The 15,357-nt window shown below is 59.0% G+C and overlaps 1 non-coding gene across 1 annotated transcript; it reads left to right on the top strand.

Moving 5' to 3' along the window:
• The first annotated feature begins 15,238 nt into the window (after positions 1-15,238).
• Positions 15,239-15,357, top strand: LOC131867472 (5S ribosomal RNA). Its single transcript, XR_009366025.1, has one exon. It is a non-coding gene; the product is annotated as a 5S ribosomal RNA (ribosomal RNA).

Genomic DNA, 15,357 nt, shown 5'->3' with positions numbered 1-15,357 from the left:
CTACGCACTTTTGGTGGCGCAACTCGCACGAACAGTCCCACCTCGACCCCGTATACAAGCTTTTTTGCCTCGAAGAGTTCGTCGGAGACGAAGAAGCAACCTTCAGTGCAACCGTAGCACTCTTTTGTGCAACCGCCCAAACAACGCCCCCTCTACCCTCTGTCGAAACACTCGGCATTGCTGCTCCCTAAGGTGAGCTTCTCCTCATAGGCAATTCCGCTCTTATCCGGTCACGTTTGTGTGCCCGAATTTCGCAAGGCAACCTCCATGGGACATGGAAAAGACTCGAGAAGAGAGCTCGCTCACGGGAGAGAGAAGCCAAGGAGACCACGAGAGTGCTGAGAGTGGGACAGCGCTGAATAGGCGGGAGAAGCCTGCGCGTATAAACGGAGATATATATCCAATTGCAACGAAGGAACGTGCCAAAGATCGAGAACAATGGCAGAAATGCTAGTAACGTGCACTTCGGGACCAACGCATCACCGGAAGACAACCGCCAAACATCGAAAGAGTCGCGATGCTCCGCAACCTACGTGCAAAGCGGTCGCACACCGGGTAAGGGAGTGAGAGCCCCAAACATAGCTGGGCGAGGCGCTCACTCCGCTCTTTAATATCTCGTTAATACCGCCAAGGAAATGGCACAAGCACACACACACAAGCATCCTCGGAAGAGGACAGTTCGAGTGACAGGTCAAATCCAAGAGTTCCGAAGACTACCTCCAGGAACAATCGGGAACAAGACCGATTACAAGTCGTCGAGTCTGTTACTGGGCGAACACGAGATGCGCACAGGAAATCGATCAGCCCTCACAATGGCCCAAGGCCAGAGATCGGACTGCTACGATTTACCCCAACAATCATCGTGCCACTCTTCGCAGAGAGGTGATAGACGCCAACGAGCCCGCGCATAGCAATCGAGGTGTAAAAAGGGCGTTGAAGGCAGGAAGCCTGGACGAAAGAGGCTACGAGGTCACCTCGAAGCGGTCTAAGAATCGGGCGCACTTGGGGCGACTACCAGTGCCAACCCCTTATCCCGCGGTGCGTCCGACACACAGAAATTTCCAAGGCGGCCAAGGAGCCTCCCCGCATAGCAATCGGGGTGTGAGGTTACGGATGCAGCATTGATAGCAATCGAGGTGGGAGGCGAAGGATGCAGAAGTGAGAGCCGAGGGATGTAGCAGAGATAGCAATCGGGGTGTGTGATGCAGAAGAGATAGCAATCGAGGTGTGCGGTGGGAAGGGCCCAGCAGCCAGAATGCATGAAGCGACGGATGAAGCAGTGATGACAACCGGGCTGTGAGGAGAGGAGGGATGCAGCCAAGAAAGCAATCAGGGCTCGAGGCAAGGGATGCATCAAGGATAGCAATCATGTTGTGAGGCGAGATTCCAAAGGCTAAACGTGAGAGGCTGCAGGGTCGACTCAGAGAGGTCTATGCATGTGAGAGGCTGAAAGCAAGGTCAACTCGGAGCGGTCTATGCATCGGGCGCGCTTGGGGCGACTACCAGTGCCAACCCCTTATCCCGCGACGCGTCCGACAAAGAGAACGTTCCAAGGCGGCAGAGGAGGTTACCAGCCGAAGGATGCAGTAGCAATAACAGGTATAGTTCCGCGGCGGCCGAGAAGACTCACCGCATAGGAATCGGGATGCGAGGCGAGGGATGCGGCGGGAAGGCCCCGACGGCTAAACGGAAGAGGCTGCAGGGCCGCCTCGGAATGGTCCAAGCATCGGACGCGATTGGGACGACTACCAGTGCCAACCCCTTATCCCGCGATGCGTCCGATACACAGATAGTTCCAAGGCGGCCGAGGAGCCTCACCGCATATCAATCGGGGTGCGAGGCGAGGGATGGGGCGGGAAGGCCCCAACGGCTAGACGGAAGAGGCTTCAGGGCCACCTCGGAATGCTCCAAGCATCGGACGCGCTTGGGGCGACTACCAGTGCCAACCCCTTATCCCGCGATGCGTCCGATACACAGATGGTTCCAAGGCGGCCGAGGAGCCTCACCGCATAGCAATCGGGGGTGCGAGGCGAGGGATGGGGCGGGAAGGCCCCAACGGCTAGACGGAAGAGGCTTCAGGGCCGCCTCGGAATGGTCCAAGCAACGGACGCGCTTGGGGCGACTACCAGTGACAACCCCTCATCCCGCGATGCGTCCGATACGAAGATGGTTCCAAGGCGGCCGAGGAGCCTCACCGCATAGCAATCGGGGTGCGAGGTGGGGGATGCGGCGAGATGGCCCCAACGGCTAGACGGAAGAGGCCACAGGGCCGCGTCGGAATAGTCCAAGCATCGGACGCGCTTGGGGCGACTACCAGTGACAACCCCTTATCCCGCGATGCGTCCGATACGAAGATAGTTCCAAGGCGGCCGAGGAGCCTCACCGCATAGCAATCCGGGTGCGAGGTGGGGGATGCGGCGAGATGGCCCCAACGGCTAGACGGAAGAGGCTGCAGGGCCGCCTCGGAATAGTCCAAGCATCGGACGCGCTTGGGGCGACTACCAGTGACAACCCCTTATCCCGCGATGCTTCCGATACGAAGACAGTTCCAAGGCGGCCGAGGAGCCTCACCGCATAGCAATGGGGGTGCGAGGTGAGGGATGCGGCGAGATGGCCCCAACGGCTAGACGGAAGAGGCCACAGGGCCGCCTCGGAATAGTCCAAGCATCGGACGCGCTTGGGGCGACTACCAGTGACAACCCCTTATCCCGCGATGCATCCGATACGAAGATAGTTCCCAGGCGGCCGAGGAGCCTCACCGCATAGCAATCGGGGTGCGAGGCGAGGGATGCGGCGAGATGGCCCCAAAGGGTAGACGGAAGAGGCTGCGGGGCCGCCTCGGAATAGTCCAAGCATCGAACGCGCTTGGGGCGACTACCACTGCCAACCCCTTATCCCGCGATGCGTCCGATACACAGATAGTTCCGAGGCGGCCGAGGAGCTGGGGGATGCGGCGAGATGGCCCCAACGGCTAGACGGAAGAGGCTGCAGGGCCGCCTCGGAATAGTCCAAGCATCGGACGCGCTTGGGGCGACTACCAGTGACAACCCCTTATCCCGCGATGCGTCCGATACACAGATAGTTCCGAGGCGGCCAAGGAGCCTCACCGCATAGCAATCGTGGTGCGAGGTGGGGGATGCAGCGAGATGGCCCCAACGGCTAGACGGAAGAGGCTGCAGGGCCGCCTCGGAATGGTCCAAGCATCGGACGCGCTTGGGGCGACTACCACTGCCAACCCCTTATCCCGCGATGCGTCCGATACACAGATAGTTCCAAGGCGGCCGAGGAGCCTCACCGAATAGCAATCGGGGTGCGAGGCGAGGGATGCGGCGAGAAAGCCCCAACGGCTAGAGGGAAGAGGCTTCAGGTCCGCCTCGGAATGGTCCAAGCATCGGACGCGCTTGGGGCGACTACCAGTGACAACCCCTTATCCCGCGACGCGTCCGATACACAGATAGTTCCAAGGCGGCCGAGGAGCCTCACCGCATAGCAATCGGGGTGCGAGGCGAGGGATGCGGCGAGAAGGACCCAACGGCTAGACGGAAGAGGCTTCAGGGCCGCCTCGGAATGGTCCAAGCATCGGACGCGCTTGGGGCGACTACCAGTGACAACCCCTTATCCCGCGACGCGTCCGATACACAGATAGTTCCAAGGCGGCCGAGGAGCCTCACCGCATAGCAATCGGGGTGCGAGGCGAGGGATGCGGCGAGAAGGACCCAACGGCTAGACGGAAGAGGCTTCAGGTCCGCCTCGGAATGGTCCAAGCATCGGACGCGCTTGGGGCGACTACCAGTGACAACCCCTTATCCCGCGACGCGTCCGATACACAGATAGTTCCAAGGCGGCCGAGGAGCCTCACCGCATAGCAATCGGGGTGCGAGGCGAGGGATGCGGCGAGAAGGACCCAACGGCTAGACGGAAGAGGCTTCAGGGCCGCCTCGGAATGGTCCAAGCATCGGACGCGCTTGGGGCGACTACCAGTGACAACCCCTTATCCCGCGATGCGTCCGATACACAGATAGTTCCAAGGCGGCCGAGGAGCCTCACCGCATAGCAATCGGGGTGCGAGGCGAGGGATGCGGCGAGAAGGACCCAACGGCTAGACGGAAGAGGCTTCAGGGCCGCCTCGGAATGGTCCAAGCATCGGACGCGCTTGGGGCGACTACCAGTGACAACCCCTTATCCCGCGACGCGTCCGATACACAGATAGTTCCAAGGCGGCCGAGGAGCCTCACCGCATAGCAATCGGGGTGCGAGGCGAGGGATGCGGCAAGAAGGACCCAACGGCTAGACGGAAGAGGCTTCAGGGCCGCCTCGGAATGGTCCAAGCATCGGACGCGCTTGGGGCGACTACCAGTGACAACCCCTTATCCCGCGACGCGTCCGATACACAGATAGTTCCAAGGCGGCCGAGGAGCCTCACCGCATAGCAATCGGGGTGCGAGGCGAGGGATGCGGCGAGAAGGACCCAACGGCTAGACGGAAGAGGCTTCAGGTCCGCCTCGGAATGGTCCAAGCATCGGACGCGCTTGGGGCGACTACCAGTGACAACCCCTTATCCCGCGACGCGTCCGATACACAGATAGTTCCAAGGCGGCCGAGGAGCCTCACCGCATAGCAATCGGGGTGCGAGGCGAGGGATGCGGCGAGAAGGACCCAACGGCTAGACGGAAGAGGCTTCAGGGCCGCCTCGGAATGGTCCAAGCATCGGACGCGCTTGGGGCGACTACCAGTGACAACCCCTTATCCCGCGACGCGTCCGATACACAGATAGTTCCAAGGCGGCCGAGGAGCCTCACCGCATAGCAATCGGGGTGCGAGGCGAGGGATGCGGCGAGAAGGACCCAACGGCTAGACGGAAGAGGCTTCAGGGCCGCCTCGGAATGGTCCAAGCATCGGACGCGCTTGGGGCGACTACCAGTGACAACCCCTTATCCCGCGACGCGTCCGATACACAGATAGTTCCAAGGCGGCCGAGGAGCCTCACCGCATAGCAATCGGGGTGCGAGGCGAGGGATGCGGCGAGAAGGACCCAACGGCTAGACGGAAGAGGCTTCAGGGCCGCCTCGGAATGGTCCAAGCATCGGACGCGCTTGGGGCGACTACCAGTGACAACCCCTTATCCCGCGACGCGTCCGATACACAGATAGTTCCAAGGCGGCCGAGGAGCCTCACCGCATAGCAATCGGGGTGCGAGGCGAGGGATGCGGCGAGAAGGACCCAACGGCTAGACGGAAGAGGCTTCAGGGCCGCCTCGGAATGGTCCAAGCATCGGACGCGCTTGGGGCGACTACCAGTGACAACCCCTTATCCCGCGACGCGTCCGATACACAGATAGTTCCAAGGCGGCCGAGGAGCCTCACCGCATAGCAATCGGGGTGCGAGGCGAGGGATGCGGCGAGAAGGACCCAACGGCTAGACGGAAGAGGCTTCAGGGCCGCCTCGGAATGGTCCAAGCATCGGACGCGCTTGGGGCGACTACCAGTGACAACCCCTTATCCCGCGACGCGTCCGATACACAGATAGTTCCAAGGCGGCCGAGGAGCCTCACCGCATAGCAATCGGGGTGCGAGGCGAGGGATGCGGCGAGAAGGACCCAACGGCTAGGCGGAAGAGGCTTCAGGGCCGCCTGGGAATGGTCCATGCATCGCACGCGCTTGGGGCGACTACCAGTGACAACCCCTTATCCCGCGACGCGTCCGATACACAGATAGTTCCAAGGCGGCCGAGGAGCCTCACCGCATAGCAATCGGGGTGCGAGGCGAGGGATGCGGCGAGAAGGACCCAACGGCTAGACGGAAGAGGCTTCAGGGCCGCCTCGGAATGGTCCAAGCATCGGACGCGCTTGGGGCGACTACCAGTGACAACCCCTTATCCCGCGACGCGTCCGATACACAGATAGTTCCAAGGCGGCCGAGGAGCCTCACCGCATAGCAATCGGGGTGCGAGGCGAGGGATGCGGCGAGAAGGACCCAACGGCTAGGCGGAAGAGGCTTCAGGGCCGCCTCGGAATGGTCCAAGCATCGGACGCGCTTGGGGCGACTACCAGTGACAACCCCTTATCCCGCGACGCGTCCGATACACAGATAGTTCCAAGGCGGCCGAGGAGCCTCACCGCATAGCAATCGGGGTGCGAGGCGAGGGATGCGGCGAGAAGGACCCAACGGCTAGACGGAAGAGGCTTCAGGTCCGCCTCGGAATGGTCCAAGCATCGGACGCGCTTGGGGCGACTACCAGTGACAACCCCTTATCCCGCGACGCGTCCGATACACAGATAGTTCCAAGGCGGCCGAGGAGCCTCACCGCATAGCAATCGGGGTGCGAGGCGAGGGATGCGGCGAGAAGGACCCAACGGCTAGACGGAAGAGGCTTCAGGGCCGCCTCGGAATGGTCCAAGCATCGGACGCGCTTGGGGCGACTACCAGTGACAACCCCTTATCCCGCGACGCGTCCGATACACAGATAGTTCCAAGGCGGCCGAGGAGCCTCACCGCATAGCAATCGGGGTGCGAGGCGAGGGATGCGGCGAGAAGGACCCAACGGCTAGACGGAAGAGGCTTCAGGGCCGCCTCGGAATGGTCCAAGCATCGGACGCGCTTGGGGCGACTACCAGTGACAACCCCTTATCCCGCGACGCGTCCGATACACAGATAGTTCCAAGGCGGCCGAGGAGCCTCACCGCATAGCAATCGGGGTGCGAGGCGAGGGATGCGGCGAGAAGGACCCAACGGCTAGACGGAAGAGGCTTCAGGGCCGCCTCGGAATGGTCCAAGCATCGGACGCGCTTGGGGCGACTACCAGTGACAACCCCTTATCCCGCGACGCGTCCGATACACAGATAGTTCCAAGGCGGCCGAGGAGCCTCACCGCATAGCAATCGGGGTGCGAGGCGAGGGATGCGGCGAGAAGGACCCAACGGCTAGACGGAAGAGGCTTCAGGGCCGCCTCAGAATGGTCCAAGCATCGGACGCGCTTGGGGCGACTACCAGTGACAACCCCTTATCCCGCGACGCGTCCGATACACAGATAGTTCCAAGGCGGCCGAGGAGCCTCACCGCATAGCAATCGGGGTGCGAGGCGAGGGATGCGGCGAGAAGGACCCAACGGCTAGACGGAAGAGGCTTCAGGGCCGCCTCGGAATGGTCCAAGCATCGGACGCGCTTGGGGCGACTACCAGTGACAACCCCTTATCCCGCGACGCGTCCGATACACAGATAGTTCCAAGGCGGCCGAGGAGCCTCACCGCATAGCAATCGGGGTGCGAGGCGAGGGATGCGGCGAGAAGGACCCAACGGCTAGGCGGAAGAGGCTTCAGGGCCGCCTGGGAATGGTCCATGCATCGCACGCGCTTGGGGCGACTACCAGTGACAACCCCTTATCCCGCGACGCGTCCGATACACAGATAGTTCCAAGGCGGCCGAGGAGCCTCACCGCATAGCAATCGGGGTGCGAGGCGAGGGATGCGGCGAGAAGGACCCAACGGCTAGACGGAAGAGGCTTCAGGGCCGCCTCGGAATGGTCCAAGCATCGGACGCGCTTGGGGCGACTACCAGTGACAACCCCTTATCCCGCGACGCGTCCGATACACAGATAGTTCCAAGGCGGCCGAGGAGCCTCACCGCATAGCAATCGGGGTGCGAGTCGAGGGATGCGGCGAGAAGGACCCAACGGCTAGACGGAAGAGGCTTCAGGGCCGCCTCGGAATGGTCCAAGCATCGGACGCGCTTGGGGCGACTACCAGTGACAACCCCTTATCCCGCGATGCGTCTGATACACAGATAGTTCCAAGGCGGCCGAGGAGCCTCACCGCATAGCAATCGGGGTGCGAGGCGAGGGATGCGGCGAGAAGGACCCAACGGCTAGACGGAAGAGGCTTCAGGGCCGCCTCGGAATGGTCCAAGCATCGGACGCGCTTGGGGCGACTACCGTTGCCAACCCCTTATCCCGCGATGCGTCTGATACACAGATAGTTCCGAGGCGGCCGAGGAGCCTCACCGCATAGCAATCGGGTTGCGAGGCAGATTATTGGGAAGGGAACCCCCTGGGATGCGGCTCAAGCAGTGCCCAAAGGGACTGGAATGCGGAATCACATCGAGAGACCCAAATGCTATACGAGGGCTCAAATCGAATTATCGATTTGGCCACGACATGGACGCATCGGAACGACTACCTTTGCCGAACCACTCGCAATTGCATCCATACCGAAACCAATAGACATTTCCGTTAGAGCCCTCGCATAGCATTCGGGAATCTCGCATGCCCCTCTAAATCGACCAATGCTGGCGCTCAACGAAAATCCGAGCGCTACCACCGTTCGAGCGCCAGCATTGGTCGAGTTAGAGGGGCACGGGGGAGAATGCTCCAGTCAACACCTCCCCTATATAAGTTATTTGTCCGATTCTCGCACAACCGTAGTCTGCCTCGTCGAATCAAACAACGGTCCCAGATTCCGACTTCCGTTCCGTAGAGACCCAAAAGCTAGATGGAGGCTCGCAAGAAAGAGAGTCGGCGCATAGCAATCGGGTTTCTCGAACGTTTAGGGACCGAGCTCACTTGCGGATAGGGCAAAATCCGCCAAGCAACCCAAAAGCTAGACGGGGGCTCGAATCGAATCGCCTAGGCGGCCACAACAACGACGTGTTGGATCGACTACCAGTGCCAAACCATTCAGCAAGACTAGTCTGTGTCGAGGCCGGATAGAGATTCTCAGAGAGCGCCCGTATAGCATTTAGGAGACCTGCCGCGTCCCTCACACTCGACAAATGGTGGTGCACGTTTATAAATCCGAGCGATCCCAACCCTTTCAAGCACCAACATCGGTCGAGATAGAGGGGCACGGAGGGGGCTGCGTGAGACAACACAGTCCCCTATATAAGTTATTTGTCCGATTCTCACACATCCGAAGAATGGTCATCAAATCGGACAACAGCCCAAACTTCCGACTTCCGTCCCAGAAAGCCCAAGAGCTATCTAAAACGTTCATGGCCGGAACTCGATCGCGGCTATACCAGTCCGCCAAGCAACCCAAAAGCTAGACTGGAGCTCTAGTCGAATCACCTCTGTGGCCATTGCAAGGACGTGTTGGAGCGACTACCATTGCCGAACCATTCCGCAGGTCGAGTCCATACCAAGGCCGCATAGAGATTCACGATGAGCTCCTGCATAGCAATCAGGAGACTTGCCGTGTCCATCACAATCGATAAATCCTGGTGCAAGATTTTTGCATCCGAGCGCTCCAACCAGTCGAGCACCAGCATCAATCGACATAAACGGGCACGGGGGGAGGATGCTCGAGAACACTACCTCCCCTATATAAGTTATTTGTCCGATTCTCAAGCAGCCGAAGTCTGGTCATCGAATCGGGTCAAAGACCACAACTTCCGACTTTACCCACAATGCAAGTCATCGAATCGAACATCGGCCCCCGAGTCGGACTCCATGCGTATGTCAGGTCATCGGACCCAAATTCCGCCTTCCTGCGCATGGCGGGCCATCAATATCAACTCGGTCATCGGACCCAAACTCCGCCTTTCTGCGCATGGCACGCCTTCAAATCGGTCATCGGACCCAAATTCCGCCTTCCTGTGCATGGCGGGCCATCAACATCAACTCGGTCATCGGACCCAAATTCCGCCTTTCTGCGCATGGCACGCCATCAACTCGGTCATCGGACCCAAATTCCGCCTTCCTGCGCATGGCAGGTCATCGGACACAAATTCAGACCTCGCCAATATGCCTACGTATCGAATCGGTCATCGGACCCAACTTCCGACTTCATCCATACTGTAGGGTCTTTGAGGTTGGCGCGGTGCGCTCAACCCGGGGAGTCGACCCATCGAAGCATACACCTCCCCTATATAAGCTATTTGTCCGATTCCCACACCTGTGTAGTTTGCACCTCTGACCAGGACATCGACCCCAACTTCCGAACTCGACTGCAACGACGGCACCAGCGCCTTGGTGCGCACCTTGCGACGCACAGTCCCAACATTCGCCTTCCTGCACATGGCAGGTCATCGGACCCAAATTCCGACCTCGCGAGTATGCCTACATATCGAATCGGTCATCGGACACAACTTCCGACTTCATCCATACCGTAGGGTCTTTGAGGTTGGCGCGGTGCGCTCAACCCGGGGAGTCGACCCAACGAAGCATACACCTCCCCTATATAAGCTATTTGTCCGATTCCCACACCTGTGTAGTTTGCACCTCCGATCAGGACATCGACCCCAACTTCCGAACTCGCCTGCAACGACCGAACCAGCGCCTTGGTGCGCACCTTGCAACGCACAGTGCCAACATTCGCCTTCCTGCACATGGCAGGTCATCGGACCCAAATTCCGACCTCGCGAGTATGCCTACATATCGAATCGGTCATCGGACCCAACTTCCGACTTCATCCATACCGTAGGGTCTTTGAGGTTGGCGCGGTGCGCTCAACCCGGGGAGTCGACCCAACGAAGCATACACCTCCCCTATATAAGCTATTTGTCCGATTCCCACACCTGTGTAGCTTGCACCTCCGATCAGGACATCGACCCCAACTTCCGAACTCGACTAAAAAGACCGCACCAGCACCTTGGTGTGCACCTTGCAACGCACAGTGCCAACATTCGCCTTCCTGCACATGGCAGGTCATCGGACCCAAATTCCGACCTCATGAGCATACCTACTAATCGAATCGGTCATCGGACCCAACTTCCGACTTCATCCATACCGTAGGGTCTTTGAGGTTGGCGCGGTGCGCTCAACCTGGGGAGTCGACCCATCGAAGCATACACCTCCCCTATATAAGCTATTTGTCCGATTCCGACACCTGTGTAGTTTGCACCTCCGCTCAGGACATCGACCCCAACTTCCGAACTCGCCTGCAACGACCGAACCAGCGCCTTGGTGCGCACCAAAAGTGCGCACTTTTGGAGGGCACTTTTGTGCGCTCCAAAGGTGCGCACTTTTGGAGGGCACTTTTGTGCGCTCCAAAGGTGCGCACTTTTGGAGGGCACTTTTTGGAGGGCACTTTTGTGCGCTCCAAAGGTGCGCACTTTTGGAGGGCACTTTTTGGAGGGCACTTTTCTGCGCTCCAAAGGTGCGCACTTTTGGAGGGCACTTTTTGGAGGGCACTTTTCTGCGCTCCAAAGGTGCGCACTTTTGGAGGGCACTTTTTGGAGGGCACTTTTCTGCGCTCCAAAGGTGCGCACTTTTGGAGGGCACTTTTTGGAGGGCACTTTTCTGCGCTCCAAAGGTGCGCACTTTTGGAGGGCACTTTTGTGCACTCCAAAGGTGCACACTTTTGGAGGGCACTTTTTGGAGGGCACTTTTCTGCACTCCAAAGGTGCGCACTTTTGGAGGGCACTTTTTGGAGGGCACTTTTGTGCGCTCCAAAGGTGCGCACTTTTGGAGGGCACTTTTTGGAGGGCACTTTTGTGCGCTCCAAAGGTGCGCACTTTTGGAGGGCACTTTTGTGCACTCCAAAGGTGCGCACTTTTGGAGGGCACTTTTCCTGCGCTCCAAAGGTGCACACCTAGGTGAGCACCTTCGACCACACCTTGTAGCACACCAAACTCTGACTTTCGACTTCATCCGCAATGCAGGGTCTTTGAGGTTGGCGCAATGCGCACAACCAGGGGAGTCGACCCATCAAACCCAACACCTCCCCTATATAAGCTATTTGTCTGATTCTCATACATGCGTAGCCTGCAGGAGCAATTAGGACATCGACCCCAACTTTCGGCTTCTAAACGAAAACAAGGTCTTTGAGGTTGGTGTAATGCGAACAACTAGGGGAGTCAACCCATCAAACCCAACACCTCCCCTATATAAGCTATTTGTCTGATTCTCATACATGTGTAGTCTACAGGAGCAATTAGGACATCGACCCCAACTTTTGACTTCTTAACGAAAACAAGGTCTTTGAGGTTGACGTAATGCGCACAACCAGGGGAGTCGACCCATCAAACCCAACACCTCCCCTATATAAGCTATTTGTCCGATTCTCATACATGTGTAGCCTACAGGAGCCATTAGGACATTGACCCCAACTTTTGACTTCTTAACGAAAACAAGGTCTTTGAGGTTGGCGTAATGCGCACAACCAAGGGAGTTGACCCATCAAACCCAACACCTCCCCTATATAAGCTATTTGTCTGATTCTCATACATGTGTAGCCTGCAACAACGATTAGGACATCCACCCCAACTTCTGAATTCGTCTGCGTTGACCGCACCAAAGGTGCACGCCTTGGTGCTCACCAAAATCCGACTTCCGACTTCTTCTGCTATGCGGGGTCTTTGAGGTTGGCGCAGTGCGCACAACCAGGGGAGTCAACCCACCGAATGCAACACCTCCCCTATATAAGCTATTTGTCTGATTCTCATACATGCGTAGACTGCAGCAATGATTAGGACATCCACCCCAACTTTTGACTTCTTAAACAAGACAGGGTCTTTGAAGTTGGTGCAGTGCACACAACCAGGGGAGTCGACCCATCAAACGCAACACCTCCCCTATATAAAGCTATTTGTCCGATTCTCATACGTGTAGTCTGCAGCAGCGATTAGGACATCGACCCCAACTTCCGAATTCGTTTGCATTGACCGCACCAAAGGTGCACGCCTTGGTGTGCACCTTGGAGTGCACTTTGGTGCTCACCTCGGTGCACACTTTGGTGTGCACCTCGGTGTGCACCAAAGGTGCGCACCTTGGAGCGCACCAAAGGTGTACACTTTGGAGCGCACCACATAGGGTCTTTGAGAGGTTGGCGCAGTGCGCACACCAAGGTGGGTGTTGAGGTGCGTGCCGAGGTGGGTGGGTGCTAGGGTGCGCTCCATGGTGGGTGCCAGGGTGGGTGCGTGCTAGGGTGGATTCCAAAGAGGGTCATAGGGTGGGTGCCAAGGTGGGTTGGTGATATAGTGGGTTCAAAGGTGGGTACTAGGGTGGGTTCCAAGGTGGGTCACAAGTTGGGTGCCAGGATGCGTGGGTGTTAGGTTGGGTGCCAAGGTGGGCTCCTGCGTGGGTGGGTGCTAGGGTGGGTTTCAAGGTGGACGCGAGGGCGGGTGCCAAGGTGGGTAACAAGTTGGGTGTTAGGATGGGTGAGTGCTAGAGTGGGTGCCAAGGTGGGTGGGTGCTAAGGTGGATGCCAAGGTGGTTCACAGGGTGGGTGGGTTCTAGGGTGAGTTCCAAGGTGGGTCACAGGTTTAGTGCTAGGGTGCGTGTCAAGGCGGGTGTCGAGGTGCCTGGGTGCTAGGGTGTGGATGCCAATGTGGGTCATAGGGTGGGTACTAGGGTGGGCTGCAATGTGGGTGCCAAGGTGGGTAACATGCTCGGTTGGTTCTAAATTGGGTGTCAGGGTGGGTGTGCACCCACCTTGCCCGAGGTGGGTGCCAAGGTGCCAGTGTGGGTGGGTGCTAAGGTGGATGCCAAGGTGGGTGAGAAGGTGGGTGATAGGTTGAGTGGTAGGATGGGTGGGTGCCAAGATGGGTCACAGGGTGGGTGCAAGGGTGGGTAGGTGCTAGGGTTGGTGTCAGGGTGGGTGGGTGCTAGGTTGGGTTCCAAGGTGGGTGCGAGGGTGAGTGTCAAGGTGGGTCACAGGTTAGGTGCTAGGATGGGTGAGTGCTAGGGTGCAAAGGTGCCAGGGTGGGTGCTAGGATGGGTCGATGCTAGGGTGAGTGGCAAGGTGGGTCCACAAGTGTCAAGGTGGGTGCCGAGGTGGGTGCCAACTTGGGTTCCAAGGTGGGTGCCAAGTGGGCGACTGCTATGGTGGATGCCAAGGTGGGTCACGGGGTGGGTGCCAAGTTGCTAGGTTGTGTTCCAAGGTGGGTGCCAACGTGGCTGCTAGGGTGCGTGGGTTAAAGGGTGTGTCACAACGTGGGTGCCAGGATGGGTGCGCACCCACACTGGCCAAGACGGGTGCAAGGTTGGGTTCCAAGCCCGGTCACAGGCTGGGTGCTAGGATGGGTGGGTGCCAAGGTGGGCACCAGGGTGGGTGCACCCACCCTGGCCAAGGTGGGTCACGGGGTGGGTCCTAGGGTGGGTAACAGGGTGGGTACTAAGGTGCGTGCCAAGGTGGGTCATGGGGTGGGTGCCAAGGTGGGCACCAGGGTGGGTGTGCACCAACCCTAGCCAGGGTAGGTCACGGGGTGGTTGTCGGGGTGGGCGTCAAGGAGCCAAGGTGGGTGGCAAGTAGCCAAGTTGCGTGCCAAGGTGGGTGTCGGGGTGGGTGCCAAGGATCCAAGGTGGGTGCCAAGGAACCAAGGTGGGTGTCTGGGTGGGTGCCGAGGTGGGAGCCAGGGTGGGTCCCAAGGTGAGTGCAAAGGTGGGTGCCAGGGTCAAGGTGAGTGCCAATGTGGGTTCCAAGGTGCCAGGGTCAGGGTGAGTGCCAATGTGGGTTCAAAGGTGCTAAGTTGGGTGCGAGGTTGGGTGCGAGGGTGGGTGGGTGCCAAGGTGTGCTAGGTGGAAGCCCGGGTGGGTCGGCATCCCATGGGTGTCGAGTTGGGTGCCTGATGGGTGCTTCTTGTCAAGTTTTAGTCGTCGGGACTCATTTCGAGCCTTAGAGGTCGTTTCTTGTCCGGTTGCCCTGTCTTCGACCTGGGAACCCAATTTTGGTCCTCGGGTCCCATTTTTTTTTGTCTCGCATCCCACTTTTGGCCTGTGGCCTTTTCGGGGTCGATTCTCGTTTTGGGCATCAGAGCATGTTTCTTCTCCTAAAACCCAATATTTGTTTATTAAGTCTCGGAACACATTTTTGTTCTCGTGGACCCATCATGGGTCTTGGAACGCATTTGTGGTCCTTGGGTCCCATTTTGCATCCCGAAACTTGTGTTTTGGTGCTTGATCCCTATTTTGGGTGCCCACCTTGCACCAAGTGCGCACCCGGGGCAAACCGAGCGCCTTGGTGCACCGGGGCAAGATCGAGCGTGCACCCGAGGCGCCCCGAACATGCACCAAGGTGCACTCGGCCCACATGTGAGCGCAGGTCGTTGCGCCCGAGGTGGTGTGTGGGCACCGCGTTGCAGACGGGACACTGCACGCACACGACGCCCCGTCCAGGTGCACGCACGTAGGCCGGGCCGGGTGCACACCCGACGCCCTAGCAAGGTGCGCGCACCCGGGCAGGGCTCACACTTGGCGAACGGGGCGCACTTCGCGAGGGAGGGTGTGCACCTCGACGGGGGTGGGTGGCCGGGGTGGATTCGCACGTGGGTCGCGGTTTGCTAAGTACACACTGCGACAAGCTCATAACGGGTGCGATCATACCAGCGTTAGTGCACCGGATCCCATCAGAACTCCGCAGTTAAGCGCGCTTGGGCCGGAGTAGTACTAGGATGGGTGACCTCCCGGGAAGTCCCGGTGTTGCACCCT

This window comes from Cryptomeria japonica, unplaced genomic scaffold (assembly GCF_030272615.1).
Source record: "Cryptomeria japonica unplaced genomic scaffold, Sugi_1.0 HiC_scaffold_173, whole genome shotgun sequence".
In the NCBI taxonomy this organism is placed as follows: Eukaryota; Viridiplantae; Streptophyta; class Pinopsida; order Cupressales; family Cupressaceae; genus Cryptomeria; species Cryptomeria japonica.
The sequence above is the reverse complement of the archived record's forward strand: the minus strand, read 5'-3'. Positions and strand labels throughout refer to the sequence as shown.